The sequence below is a fragment of the Nicotiana tabacum genome, chromosome 10 (assembly GCF_000715075.1).
Source record: "Nicotiana tabacum cultivar K326 chromosome 10, ASM71507v2, whole genome shotgun sequence".
In the NCBI taxonomy this organism is placed as follows: Eukaryota; Viridiplantae; Streptophyta; class Magnoliopsida; order Solanales; family Solanaceae; genus Nicotiana; species Nicotiana tabacum.
Genome location: NC_134089.1, coordinates 142,097,997 through 142,111,621, shown reverse-complemented (window position 1 = coordinate 142,111,621; position 13,625 = coordinate 142,097,997). Strand labels below are relative to the sequence as shown.

Here is a 13,625-nt window from a genome sequence, read left to right as displayed (position 1 = left end):
TCGATGTGGGATGGCTGCTGTGAACGAAATCCAACAAGGATTTGAATTGTACTAGTTAGTCTCCTAATTGAAGTTGGTTCACGTGAGAATCCAATAAGGAGGATATTTCCTTAAAGAAAGGATACCATATCCTTCTCCAATTGGAAGACAAGAAAGTCACGTAATGCAACATGCTAAGTATTCATAAATGAATTATTATATAATTTACTAATTGCTACTCAAACACTGGAGTCATGCTAGCATTTACGTATATCACTGAAATGCCACGTGAAGCTACGTACAAAAATAATGAAAAATGAAAGAGTGATCCTCACATGTACTTCAAGTCTAGTCTTAAAAAAATCGATAAGCCTTGAAGTAGGGGGCATTTGTAAGCATGCAAAATTTATTGAATTGAAATTCAATAAAATATTTTGGACTGCACTTTAAATATATGTTAGTCCAAATAAATACTATGGGTCAATATGATTAGATTAATTATATGAGTCCAATATACATATATTAAATAAATAAGTTTTAATCTTTTGGGCTAGCCCATTTAATTGGGCTAAAGTGATGAGCCCACTTAATTAAGCCCAAGATGTCATCTTCCTAGAGGCCCAGTTTGGTGCCACATGTCAAATGACGTAGCACGCCAAGTCAAATGAAAGAGTTAATAGGACCATGCCACGTGTCAAAATGACAAGGCATGTCCAGTCATGCTAAAAGGCCAGGGAAATTGCGCCATGTGTGCGAGTGACATGTTTTGGCCAATCAAATGCAGCCATGTCACACTTCAATTTTATTGGTCGGAAAGAGTTTGTTCTTATCACAATTCTTCCCTTCCACAACTATAAATAAGGGTCTTCATAACTCAGAAAAGACACCAGAAGTTATAACAAGAAGCAAGAAAGAGCTAGTGGATCAAACACTACAAATTCCTCCACAAGTTTCAGGCTTCAAGTTCAAGTTCAAAAAATCAAGTGCAAGTCCAAGAACGAAGAACAAATCAAGGTCAAGTTCAAGCAATCAAGTTCAAGCTCAAGAACAAGATTATCGTTCGAGGCAACAAATACATATTCAAGATCAAGCTCAAAGGCCCTTGAATTTATTTACTATTGAAAAGAAGAATCAGAGGATTCATAGAGATTGTAACACTCAAATATTCGAAATAAAATACTACGATTGTTGCGATATTTTTCGGTTTTGATTTTATTTTCTCGACGCAAATTTATTGTCTACAAATACTACCATAATAAATTACGAATTATTGCACTAAAAATTCGTAACTGCACTCCTCAGTTCAATTTCGAAATTCTTCCATGAAACCTTATTTAACTCCCCATGTTAAGCTAATCGAATAAATTAAATTATTGACAATTTAATTCATTGATTATTTCCTTTAGACTTTCGCTTAACTTATTTCATGCGACGGATACAAAATCCACCTGCAGGGTTTGCACATGAAAACTTATAAGCTTTCATAAAGGTGTATCATCAATCTTTAAACCGAGACATAGATTCCATCAACTAACTATTATTCGCCAATGTACATTATTATTATCCAATTTACCAGGCATATTGACCCACGAAAGAATCTTGCCTTTTAATAAATCAAAATAATAATAATGTACACAACTAATAATAATTATATCAAGATTAAGAGTATAAGTATATTTAATGGCTAGAGAGTTTATTTTATTAAGTCAGTATAAAATACTTATCTCTACTTGGTCCGTTCAATACATACAAAATGTACTAGCGGAAGAAGTCGAAATTAAACCATTCCCATAATCAAGATAAATAATATTTAATCTTGTGCTACAATCATTCATGATGGGTTGTCCAATTCCATCATTAGATTTTGAACATGATCTTTATACTTATAAGAACCGATAATTTAACCTTCTGTGTATAAGCTAAACTTTATATACTAAATCATCTACTATATAAATAAATGACACAAATGAATATATGATCTATTTAAAATATTATTAAAATTGAATAAATAATTATTCCATAATAAATACTATATCCAAACCAAAATTCATGGTTAATAGTATATATCCCAACAATCTCCCACTTAAACTTTTAACCATGGCAATTATTAGAATGTACTATATCTAAAAACATGGTTAATAGTATATGCCCTAACAGTGGCGAAGCCAGAAATTTTATTTAGGGTGTTCAAACTTGAAAGAAGTATAAAAAATCTTCAATAAAGGGTGTTCAATATATGTTATATACCACTAAAATCTAATATTTTACCTATATATACCGTGTAAATTTTTGATGAAGGGTGGTCAGTTGACCACCCTTGGGGCTACATAGCTTCGCCCATGTGCCCTAACAATCTCCCACTTAGACTCATAACCATGCATCTATAACACTACTGAAAATTGGACCTATGGCAACAGTTTTTGCCGCAACGGTTTTACAACCGTTGCAATATATGGTCTATTGCATCGGTTTGAACTGTTGCAAAAACATCCTGACCCTATTGGAACACTTTCGCAATCAAACCGTTGCATTAGCTATAAAACCGTTGCAATAGAGGTATTTAATCAGAACAATTACTTTAATCGTTCCACTAAATTCCTCAACAACAACGGTTCATTAAAAATATTAGCTATAGAGACGGTTTTCAGTTCCCTCCCCACTTTCCCTCTTCTATTTGCCCAAGTCCTTTTTAAGTCTTTTTATATTCTACTTTTGTTTGTTTTTTTGTCAAAAACAGAACACATCGAAGCTTATAGCACTCTCAAACACATCGAAGCTCTGAAATCTCTCTGTGGGCAACAAACCTCTCTTAGAGGAGCCGAGAATCAAAGCTTTGAAATTTGATCTTCAAAGGTTAGAAGAACTGTGTCGAATCTCTGAAGGAGCTCTGAACTCGGTGTCTTGATCTCTTCAACTTGCTTCATGGTTGTATGATCAAAGGTAAGCAAATCCAGATCTAGACCTCAGTTTCTCGATTTTCAATATTTTTCTGGTATTTTTCGAATTTCTTGAATGATGATGATTTATGTGCGTATGTTTTTGTAGCTAGAGTTTTGAATTTATGGGTTTGTAGTTAGAGTTTCGAATTGAATATACTGTTGTTGCGCATGTATAGTTTTGTACATTCAGATCTATCAGTTTTATGTATGCGTGTGTATTTTTTTCTTTTTTCTTTTTCATTCTTTCAAGTAAGGGGGTAGTATTTAAACCCTAAAGTTGCTAGTATTTGATTTGGTTTTCTGGGGTTAATTTTAATTTCTGCTGGTTAGAGTCCTAAAATAAAATTCTTGGTATAATAAACAGAGAAACCCATGCCTATACTCCAAAATTAACGAGATTGGAGAAAACGATACTCTTGCCGTGAAAAGTATTTGCAGTTTTTCTATAGTCATCTTCCTCTTTGAAATTTGGAGACCATCTAAATACAATATTCGATCTGAGATCATACTTCTGAGGTACTTTTGCCTTCAGTCAGACTTATTATTTCTTACATACCCCATGACAAAGCCACGGTAGAGAACTGCATTCTACAGGCCTAGGTAATATTGAACATATGTGACACACAATGACTTTTTTGAAGGCATACCCATTACATACAGTGCATTGCCAAGCATTACAAATTTTTTCTTTTGGTTCATGGCTTAGTAGACATTATTCTTAGCTTTTGGTTTACATTGTATCATTCAAGAGGAAATGCTTGAATGATATATATGTCTACTATATATATAAGGATAAAATTTAATCTTTCGTGTCCCGCTGGGCATGCCAGGGTGAGGTTAAAGAAATAAAAGTTAAGAAAAGAGTTAAAATCTTTAAAAGATTGGGAAGAAGAGATGAATAGAGTGGAAGATTAAAAAAAAAAAAGTAGTAACGGGGTAATATCAGTTCATAATTTGGATAATATGTTAACTGTACAAGTCTATAGAATAAGAGAGGGAGAGTACCGAGTAGGATTTTCACAAACATAAGTTTTTAACCGCCGCAAAATTTTTACTATTAATGTCCAATAATCGTAACAACTATACCCATCCAGAGAGCTTTGCTAGAAGAATTCATACTAGACATAGAAAAATTCATATTAGACATAGAATCAGGATTCTATTCTATAGTAGATCTGTAATAGTTTTAATTAATTTTTCTATTTCGTTTTTCGTAGATATTTTTTCTAGATTAAACTTATTATTCAAGAGTTGTATTTTTCTATCTATTTCTAGTTCTTGTGATTTTATGAAGTCTAGATTTTGTTCTAATTTTTCTAGAGTCCTTTTTTGTTTGGTTTGTAATACTTCTACTAGTTCTAGTGTTCTTAATAAATTTTTATTATTTTCTTGTGTTTTTTCTCCAAAATTTATTATTAAGTCTATTAAAGTGTTGTATTGCTTATCTTCGCTATGTAATATATGTTCTCCACTACTAAAATTGCACTTAATTATCGTATTATCTTTTAATATTCTATACTTCTTTTCCGGATATATTTTTAAATCTAAATATTCTAGGTTCTTTAAATTAGCTATTTTGATTAACATAATGATATCCAAATTTTTCTGTTCTTAAAAAATTTTATTCTTTGATTTTCTCTATATATTTCTCCTTCTATATATTGTATTTCCCACTCTAAAGCTGATATGGTTTCTGAACTAATACTACGTTTTACTATAAAACTTGGTTCTCTATTGATTTTTAAGTCTAATTCTTCTATTTGTTTAGCTAATTCTAAAGTTGATATTAATAAGATTTTAGTCTGTCGTAGTATTTTCTTTAATTCTTCTTTTCTCAATATTTCTCTTCTTAAAAGCCAATAATTACAGGCTATCTCTTTAGTTATAGGATGTTGTCTTAACATATGTTTTACCCTAATGGAATATATTTTATCTTATTTCTAGTTGTTAGGTGTCACGACCCGAATTTCCCACCATCGGGTGTCGTGATGGCGCCTACTATCGGAGCTAGGCAAACAAAATGTTTAAAACACCTTTCCTGCTTTCTTTCAACAATATAATAAGCGAGACAAAATCTAAGCAAAAGACTTTAAATTTAAAACAACTGAAAACCAAAAGTGCGGAAGTTTGAACCAAAATACTACCCAGAGTTTGGTGTCACTAGCTCACAGACTACTACAGAATGCTACAAACAATGTCTGAAAGGAAAATACATCATGTTTGTCTAATATAAGATAAACAAACGAAAGGGACTTCGGCCTGCGAACGCCAGCTAGGCTACCTTGAGAGTCCCTGGACTGAAGATAGCTCCCAAAAGTCCTACTGCTGCGGTCCGAAAGCTGCTCCCTGATCTGTGCACAAAAATGCACAGAGTGCAGCATCAGCACAACCGACCCCATGTGCTGGTAAGTGCCTGGCCTAACCCCGGCAAAGTAGTGACGAGGCTAGACAGGACCTACCACAATTAACCTGTACAGATATATATAACAAGTGCAAGAAAACAATAACAGGATAATACAAAGTAAAGCTGGGAGGGGACATGCTATCGGGGAGTAACAGATAAAAATGAAATATCGGAAATAAACAGAAGAAACTCCGGTTTCCATAATATATATATATATAGTGGACGGCGTGCCACACGATCCGTGGACGTCGTGCCACACGATCCCATAATATCATATATAAGTGGACGGCGTGCCACACGATCCCATAATATCATATATAAATGGACGGCGTGCCACACGATCCCATAATATCATATATAAGTGGACGACGTGCCACACAATCCCATAATATCATATATAAGTGGACGGCGTGCCACACAATCCCATAATATCATATATAAGTGGACGGCATGCCACACGATCCCATAATATCATATATAAGTGGAAGGCGTGCCACACGATCCCAATTCATCTTTATCACAGTGCACAATATGTCACCGGCAACGGAGGTCAATAACCAAGTGGACGACGTGCCACACGATCCCATAATATAGTATATAATATCTGACTTCATATAGTAGGCCCCTTCAGGGGAGGATAACAACTCAATACCTTTAACCCGACAAGGGTACAGCTAACAGGCCAAAATATCCCGACAAGGGAGAGTATATATCAGTCTACACATCCCGGCAAGGGAGTACTCACAACACATTCTCTTTTTAAATCATTTCTTCCTCAACTAACACATTCATGTTCGAGCTAACGCTCCAAAAGTACACCAATCACAATTCTACCTCAATCGTTCACATTATATGAAACTCATCAAGTAAACAAGGAGATTGTGTCACATTATTCGAATTAAAAGCAATTAAGACTCACGATCATGCTAGACTCCGGTGCATAGATAACCGTCACCATGCCTATACACCGTATTCCACATTAGCAAGTAGCAAATAACATCCTAATCCTATTCCCTCAAGCCAAAGTTAGAACAAACACTTACCTCGATGCCTTGAATACCACTCAAGTCTCAATTATAGCTTTACCTCTTGATTCCACCACCAATTCGCTCGAATCTAGTCATAAGTTACTTCATCACATTAATAATTACTAAATGAATCACCCCCAATGCATGAAAATAGATTTTTACAAGGTTTTTCCCCAAAAGGTCAAAAATACCCCCGGACCCACGTGGTCGAAACTCGAAGATCGGACCAAAACCCGGTTACCCATTCCCCTATGAATCCAAATATATGATTTATTTTGACCCCAAATTGAGATCCAACTTCTCTATTTGTAGAAAACCTAGGGTCTACCCAAAACACTCAATTTCACCCATGAAAATCTTTGATTTGAATTTGAAATCATGTTAAAAGATGTCAAGGAATAAATAAATTAAGTTAGAAATCACTTACCAATCGTTTTGGAGAAGAAAAGTTGTTTGGAAAATCGCCTCTTACGTTTTGGGTTTTTGAAAAGTGGAAAAATGACTGAAAATCCCGAATTTATACATTTTTGCTGGGGGCTGGCGCGGACCGCACAGAAATGCACCGCGCCCGCACCGAGGGAGGGAAGAAGTGGGCTTCCTCTGAACCCACCCAGCGCGGACCGCACTGATTTGGTGCGCGGCCGCGCTAGTCGACCTGGCTACCCCCTCTGAACCCCACCACGCGGACCGCACAGAAGAGTGCCGCGGCCGTGTGGCTGCCAGCGCGGACCGCGCGGAAATGGCCGCGGCCGCGCCAGACCTGCAACACCTGAACCTGTATTTTTTTAAGTTAAGACCTCCTGGGCCCCACTAGAAACTCACCCGAGCCCTCAGGGCTCCAAACAAACATGCACACAACCTTAAAACATCTTACGGACTTACTCGTGCGATCAAATCGCCAAGATAACATCATATACATAGAATCAAGCCTCAAAACATATGAGTTTCTCTCAACTTTCATAAAACTCAAATTCCCCATTTTAAGTCCGAAACACATCATATGACGTCCGTTTTTAGCCAAACTTTACAGATAGTGCTTAAAACATATTTAAGACTCGTACCGGGCATCGGAACCAAAATACGAGCCTGATACCATGGTTTTCCGATCAATTGTTTTCTTCATTTTCCTTAATTAATTTCAGAAAACAATTTCACACAAAAATTCATTTCTCGGGCTTGGGACCTCGGAATTTGATTCCGGGCACACGCCCAAGCCCCATATTTTTTTCTAGGACCCTCTGGGACCGTTGAATCACAGGTCTGGGTTCGTTTACCCAAAATGTTGATCGAAGTCAATATTATGTATATTAATATCAAAATTCATCAAATTTCTCACAAAATTCGCATATTTCAACATAAAAGCTTTCCGGCTTCGCGCCCGGACTGCGCACGCAATATCGAGGCAACTAAAAGCGATATTTTCAAGGCCTCGGAAGCACGGAACAAGGAAGAATTACGTTGATGACCCTTTGGGTCGTCACATTCTCCACCTCTAAAACAACCATTCGTCCTCGAACGGACAAAAGAAAGAAGTACCTGAGTCAGGAAATAAATGAGGATAATGGCTCCGCATATCGGACTCGGACTCCCAGGTCGATGCCTCAGGAGGCTGACCTCTCCACTGAACACGCATCGAAGGAAAACTCTTCGACCTCAACTGTCGAACCTGCCGGTCTAGAATAGCCACCGGCTCCTCTTCATATGATAGAACTTTGTCCAATTGGATAGTGCTAAAATCTAACACGTGCGATGGATCTCCGCGATACTTCCGGAGCATAGATACATGAAACACGGGTGTCACACCTCCTTTTTCACCCGCGCCACCGCCAAGGGGCGGAGGGAGTTTTTCCAATTAAAGGACAATCGAAACGGGATTTATTATTTAATTCATAGTCGCCACTTGGGAGATTTATGGTGTCCCAAGTCACCGGTTGAATCCCGAATCAAGGAAAAAATTGACTCTGTATTACAGTCCGCGAACCAGAAATCTGGATAAGGAATTCTGTTAACCCGAGAGAAGGTGTTAGGCATTCCCGAGTTCCGTGGTTCTAGCACGGTCTCTCAACTGTCATATTCGACTTATTTATCTGATTTTAATACATGTTGAACCTATGTGCAAATTTTAACTTTTTACCGCTTTTATTATTATTATTTTTAATGAGAATTGCAACGTCATGAAAACGTATCTCGAACCACGTCACATCAATGTACCCGTGGTTATCGACACATTTCGACTCCGTTGAGATTTGGATTTGGGTCACATAAATGTGCACCCGAGTTTAAGAAAGTAAATTATTAAAGGCGCGCCTAAAACGACTAGAGTATCATTATTTTGGGTAGGGCCATGAAATTTTGCTAAACGACCCATCCCGAAGTCTAAGGAATTTTACAAATACTTAATGAGGGCCCCGCATCTTATGTATTTCGTTCGTCGAAGCTCGTCTCGTTCATTATTAAAAAAGAATTGCAATGTCATGGAAATGCACCTCGAATCACGTTACAATCAATGTACCCGTGATTATCGACGCATTTCGACTTCGTTGAGATTTGGATTTGGGTCACATAAATGTGCACCCGAGTTTAAGAAAGTAAATTATTAAAAGTACGCGCCTAAAGAAACTAACGCATTGTTATTTTGGATGAGGCCGGAAAATTCGCTAAACGGCCCGTCCCGGAATTTAAGCATTTGATATATATATATATTTACAAAGGGCCCCGCCATTATGCGTTTTACGAAGCGAGGCTTATCTCGTTTATTTTAAAAAGACAATCCTAAGGTGACTACACTTTCTATTAAGTTCGTCTCTGAAATAAAAGAGAAGAAGTCCTAATTAATTAATATTATAAAAGCGGGCTTCGAGTTCAAGTTCGAGTCCAAACCAAAGGACGGACCTTTAAATTTGAACCCGCTACCTAACTCAAAGCCCCCAAACTTATATTGTGCTAATTATATACTGAGACCTTTAAATCAGGCCCAAATTAAATGGGCCAACTAATTCTACTTGTGAACGAACAACAGGTGGGCCTTGAGGCAAACCCAAAACCCAATGGGGCGTGCATTGCTGCGTAGGAGAGATCGAGCCCCTGAGGTCAAGCATTTACTTATTCATTTGCATGTCATTAGGTAAGCATCCTAATTTTATAGTGAAAGCAGTACATCGTTCTACTTGGAAAAACTTGAACAAAATATCCACAACACTCTTTGCGGGCCAATTTTAACATGCCATGATGTAGTAAATAAACAGTCCTATTTTAGTACCAAAAAAAAAAAAACACCTGACGACTATTACTAAAGGTTGATTGCAATGTGAATTGCTTTCAAATGACTTCACGAAACAAATTACCAAAACTGAAATTAATCTAACTATCCTATTAACCTAACATAAAACTAAATACAACCACTGCTCGAGATCACATGCTTACATACATTCAAGACATATTGAGTGATTATCTAGCTAATAAAGAAATAGTTTTATTTTATTTATACAGTCATGTCAAATAGAACTAATAGCTGCATTCCCATTTCATCTCAACTTCAACTCCAAATTCGAGCTTACATCAACACAAGTTTTTTGAATGTGTACCTGGAGATGGAATACAATGGAGAAGAAGTAGGATCAACAACAGTAGCAATACAACAGATGGTACATCACAACATCAACAGTAACAGATATCCAGCAGCAACTCAGGAAAAATAGTTAAAAAGGATTCCCCAGTTATACCATACAGCAACACAAACAAACCAACACAGCCATAACAGCACCCAATATAAACCCAACTTGAAACCAACTTCAAACCAAAAGAGTAGCAGAAAACAGTCCAAAAACCAATTTTAACAGACAGCACACTAGTTTCCACTTCAGATTTTCAGAATGTTTTCCCTCTTAAAGCCTGGCCAAAAGAATGGCCCGAACCAACTCAAAAGCTTGGAAAATAAACTGATTTTCTATTCTAAAAACCAGCCTTCTACTCTGTCCAAAGGAACAGACAGACCAGACTCAGAAGCTTGAAAAAGAACTGATTTTCTGCTCCCAAAAACCAACCCTTTGACTGTGTAAAAAAACTGTACTGTGTACACTCCTCTCCAGATCTTTTTCTCAGAAGGAAAAATTCGTGTCCAAAACTCCTCCCTAAAATCTGTCCTAAGTGACTCTATTTATCACCAAACACTGACCCTGCCCCTCAACTTTCAAAAGCACTTTGGGCAGAATTTTCCCACTAATTCTGCCCATCATCTCCTTTTAATTCCACTAGTACATGTTTTGTTCCCCACTACAATTGTCTTTTCTTTATTCAAATAGGTATGGGCACCTATTTCTTAATCCATTTTCTTTAAACCTTTCCCCCACCATTATGTCTTGTTCCCCATTAGCAGTAAACAATTGTATTAGTTTAATGGTATTTTAGTACCCTACTATCAGCCCACTTAAACTAGCCAATTTCTGAACATTTCAATCCCCAAAATACCCCCTTAACCCCTGTGATTACTATCCTACCCACTCCCTTTCACCCTGCATTGAGCCTTTCAACTCCAACCTATTCAAATCTACCCACTAGCCAAGCTGAATTCAACAAACTACAACAGCTATAATCAATCCAGCCTACCAAGTTTCTAACAACTAAATGACTAAGGCTGAATTCTAACTGGAACCAATAGACTGAACTTGAATCAAAACCATATTAACACCACACAGACCCCAACAAAATCATTGAAGCTAAAGCTGAAACTGAATCAAACAACGCGTTGATACAGGGATTAAGCTATCACAATTCTAACCTAGACAAAATAGATGAACACTGAACGAAAACAAACTGAACTCATACAAAAGAACATGGTGGATAACCATGAGAAAGGGAAATTGGAACACTTCGAAACAACTGATTCCATCAGGCTTACTTCAACACAACATTAGAACAGAGAAGAAATAGGAAGGTAAACCTACGTGGATGAACCAAAATTTAAACTATTATCATGATAATCTAACATTCAAACATAACAGACTAATCGACGATACTTATTCAATTAATTACACCCATTACAACATACAACAACCGACAACAAACAGAAATGATGATAAAATTAGACCAAATAAGAAGGTCTGATGGAGAAGGAAAAAGAGTAATTGATAAAATACAAATTCGAACTCATCTTAAACAAACAAACAAACAAAACATGAAAACAAACAGAGAAACAAAAGAAATACCTCTAAACTCAGACCTATCTTTCACTCGCTCTGCTCGTAACTCCGACTTGAGCCTTTTGGGGTAAAAACGGACTTTAATCGAGTGTTCTCAACTGGGAACACTCGACTAAAGTCGATTAGAACCCCCAATTTTCCTCGGACTGCCTCTAGGTTTAGGGTTTTCTCGTTCGATTTGGGACTTGAATAGTTTCGATGAGATTCGAACGAAAATAGGGTGTGATTTGGGGCTGGGGAGGTCTAGTGGTCAAAAGGTGTGAGTTTGGGAGGGTATAGGTTAGGCGCCACCACCAGGGGATTTTGTGGAGGCGCTAGGGTTCTTGGCTCAAAATCAATATTCGAACGGCTGGGACTAGATTCGAAGGAAGGGGAAGGTGGATTTGGAGAGAAGAAGTCAGGGCGGAGCTATGGTGTGAAATTGGGGGTCATTGGATGAACTAGGGTTCCGACCTTATTTCGATCTAATATTCAACTCAAACGGCTGGGATTCGAGGGATAAGGGTTAGGGGTTCTGATTGGGGAGGTCGAGGAGAATCAATGGTGTAAACATGGGGTCGTTTGGACCACCGGAACCGTCGTGAGGCGATTTCCGATGGGCGGTGCACGGTGGCAAGAGGCGGGGGATCTGTTTGGTCTCTGAAGCTCAGAAACGAAGAGGTGGGGGGCTTGGTTTAGGGGGCGGGGTAGGATTTAGGAATATATACCAGGTGGGGAATTTAATCCCGGCCGTTAGATCAATTAAGATCAACGGCCAGGATCAAGGAGATTAACCTAATACAGTGTCGTTTGGTTTAGTGTTGGGGTCGGGGTCGATCCGGGTAACGGGTCGGGCCAGGGAATGGGTAAGGGGCATTGATCTGTGACCGTTGGATCAAGTCGTATCAACGGCTATGATTAAGAGTGACCAAACGACGTCGTTTTAAGACGTCTCTGACCAGGCCAAACTGGACCTGGTTCATGGGTGATTTGGGCCTGATTTTTGCACTGAAATCGGCCCAATGTCCACTCTTTTTCTTATTCTTTTTTCTTTCATTTTCTTTTAATTCCTTTTCAAATAAAATCCTTATTGAATAATAACATTGACAATTAACCTAAAACATTAACTCTTAATAACAGCTATCACATGCAATTAAACACCCAATAAAGATAAAATCACACAATTCGGACATTAAACGCCAAAAATGCAAAGTACATATTTTTTGTGATCTTTCCATTTTGTAGAGCAAACTTGATTGTTTAATTAATTCCTAAATTGTAAAATTAAATCCTAAATGCGCATGCAACACATATTTTTGTTTTTTTCTTATTTAAAGTAGAAATAAACATGCATAGACAAAAATACAAATAAATCACAAACAACACAAAACCATTTTATTTTGAATTTTTGTGGTAGTAGTTCTTGTAGGGCAAAAATCACGTGCTCACAGCTGCCCCTCTTTGTCCGGAAACATGAAGAGTTTCCGTGCAAAGATAAAGTGAGCGGATACGAGCGATTTTTTCCCGTTCGGCTACTCCATGTGAAGCATTTTTTTGTAAGATTTGACCGAACCTCTGCTTCAAAGGTTTCCTACATATCCCCGGCTAAAAGGGAATCAGGTCAATGTAGTTCGGATAATTTTGGTAGCAGGGACTACCCTGGAGCTGTGGATTTACTGTTACTTCTGTTGCTGCTACTGCCGCTACTTACTGACCTCCTTGTTACACCTTGATAAAAATAAAGAAGTTATACTAAGCTTTGGTCTATGAATTACAAAGATTTATTCTCAAACTTGGTCATGTGACTGTTGTTGCCTTGTTGCTTTGCTGTCTTGCTGTCTTGTGTTTCCTCTGATGTTTCTTTGCTTCTGACTTGACTCGTATTCTCTCTTGATTGCCGAATTTGAACTCCTTATTTCCTTCTGGTGAGCTTCGAATTACTTTTCCTTCGAAGCTTGAACTGCCTTCTTCTGACTAGTGTTGCCTTCCTTCCGACTTCTGAATTTTAACTTATGCTGGGGATTTTTTGTTGTAACCCTCCGCTTTACTGACTTCAAACTTCAATGTATTCCCCTGTTATATGGGCGGGCTCCCAGCT

At 37.6% G+C, this 13,625-nt stretch overlaps 1 long non-coding RNA gene across 1 annotated transcript in view; it reads left to right on the top strand.

Moving 5' to 3' along the window:
• The first annotated feature begins 2,577 nt into the window (after positions 1-2,577).
• LOC107764978 (uncharacterized) overlaps positions 2,578-13,625 on the top strand; it is a 36,094-nt gene continuing 25,046 nt past the window's right edge. The window contains exon 1 of the long non-coding RNA XR_012695798.1: positions 2,578-2,919. This is a non-coding gene — a long non-coding RNA (uncharacterized LOC107764978). The remainder of the gene's footprint in view (positions 2,920-13,625) is intronic.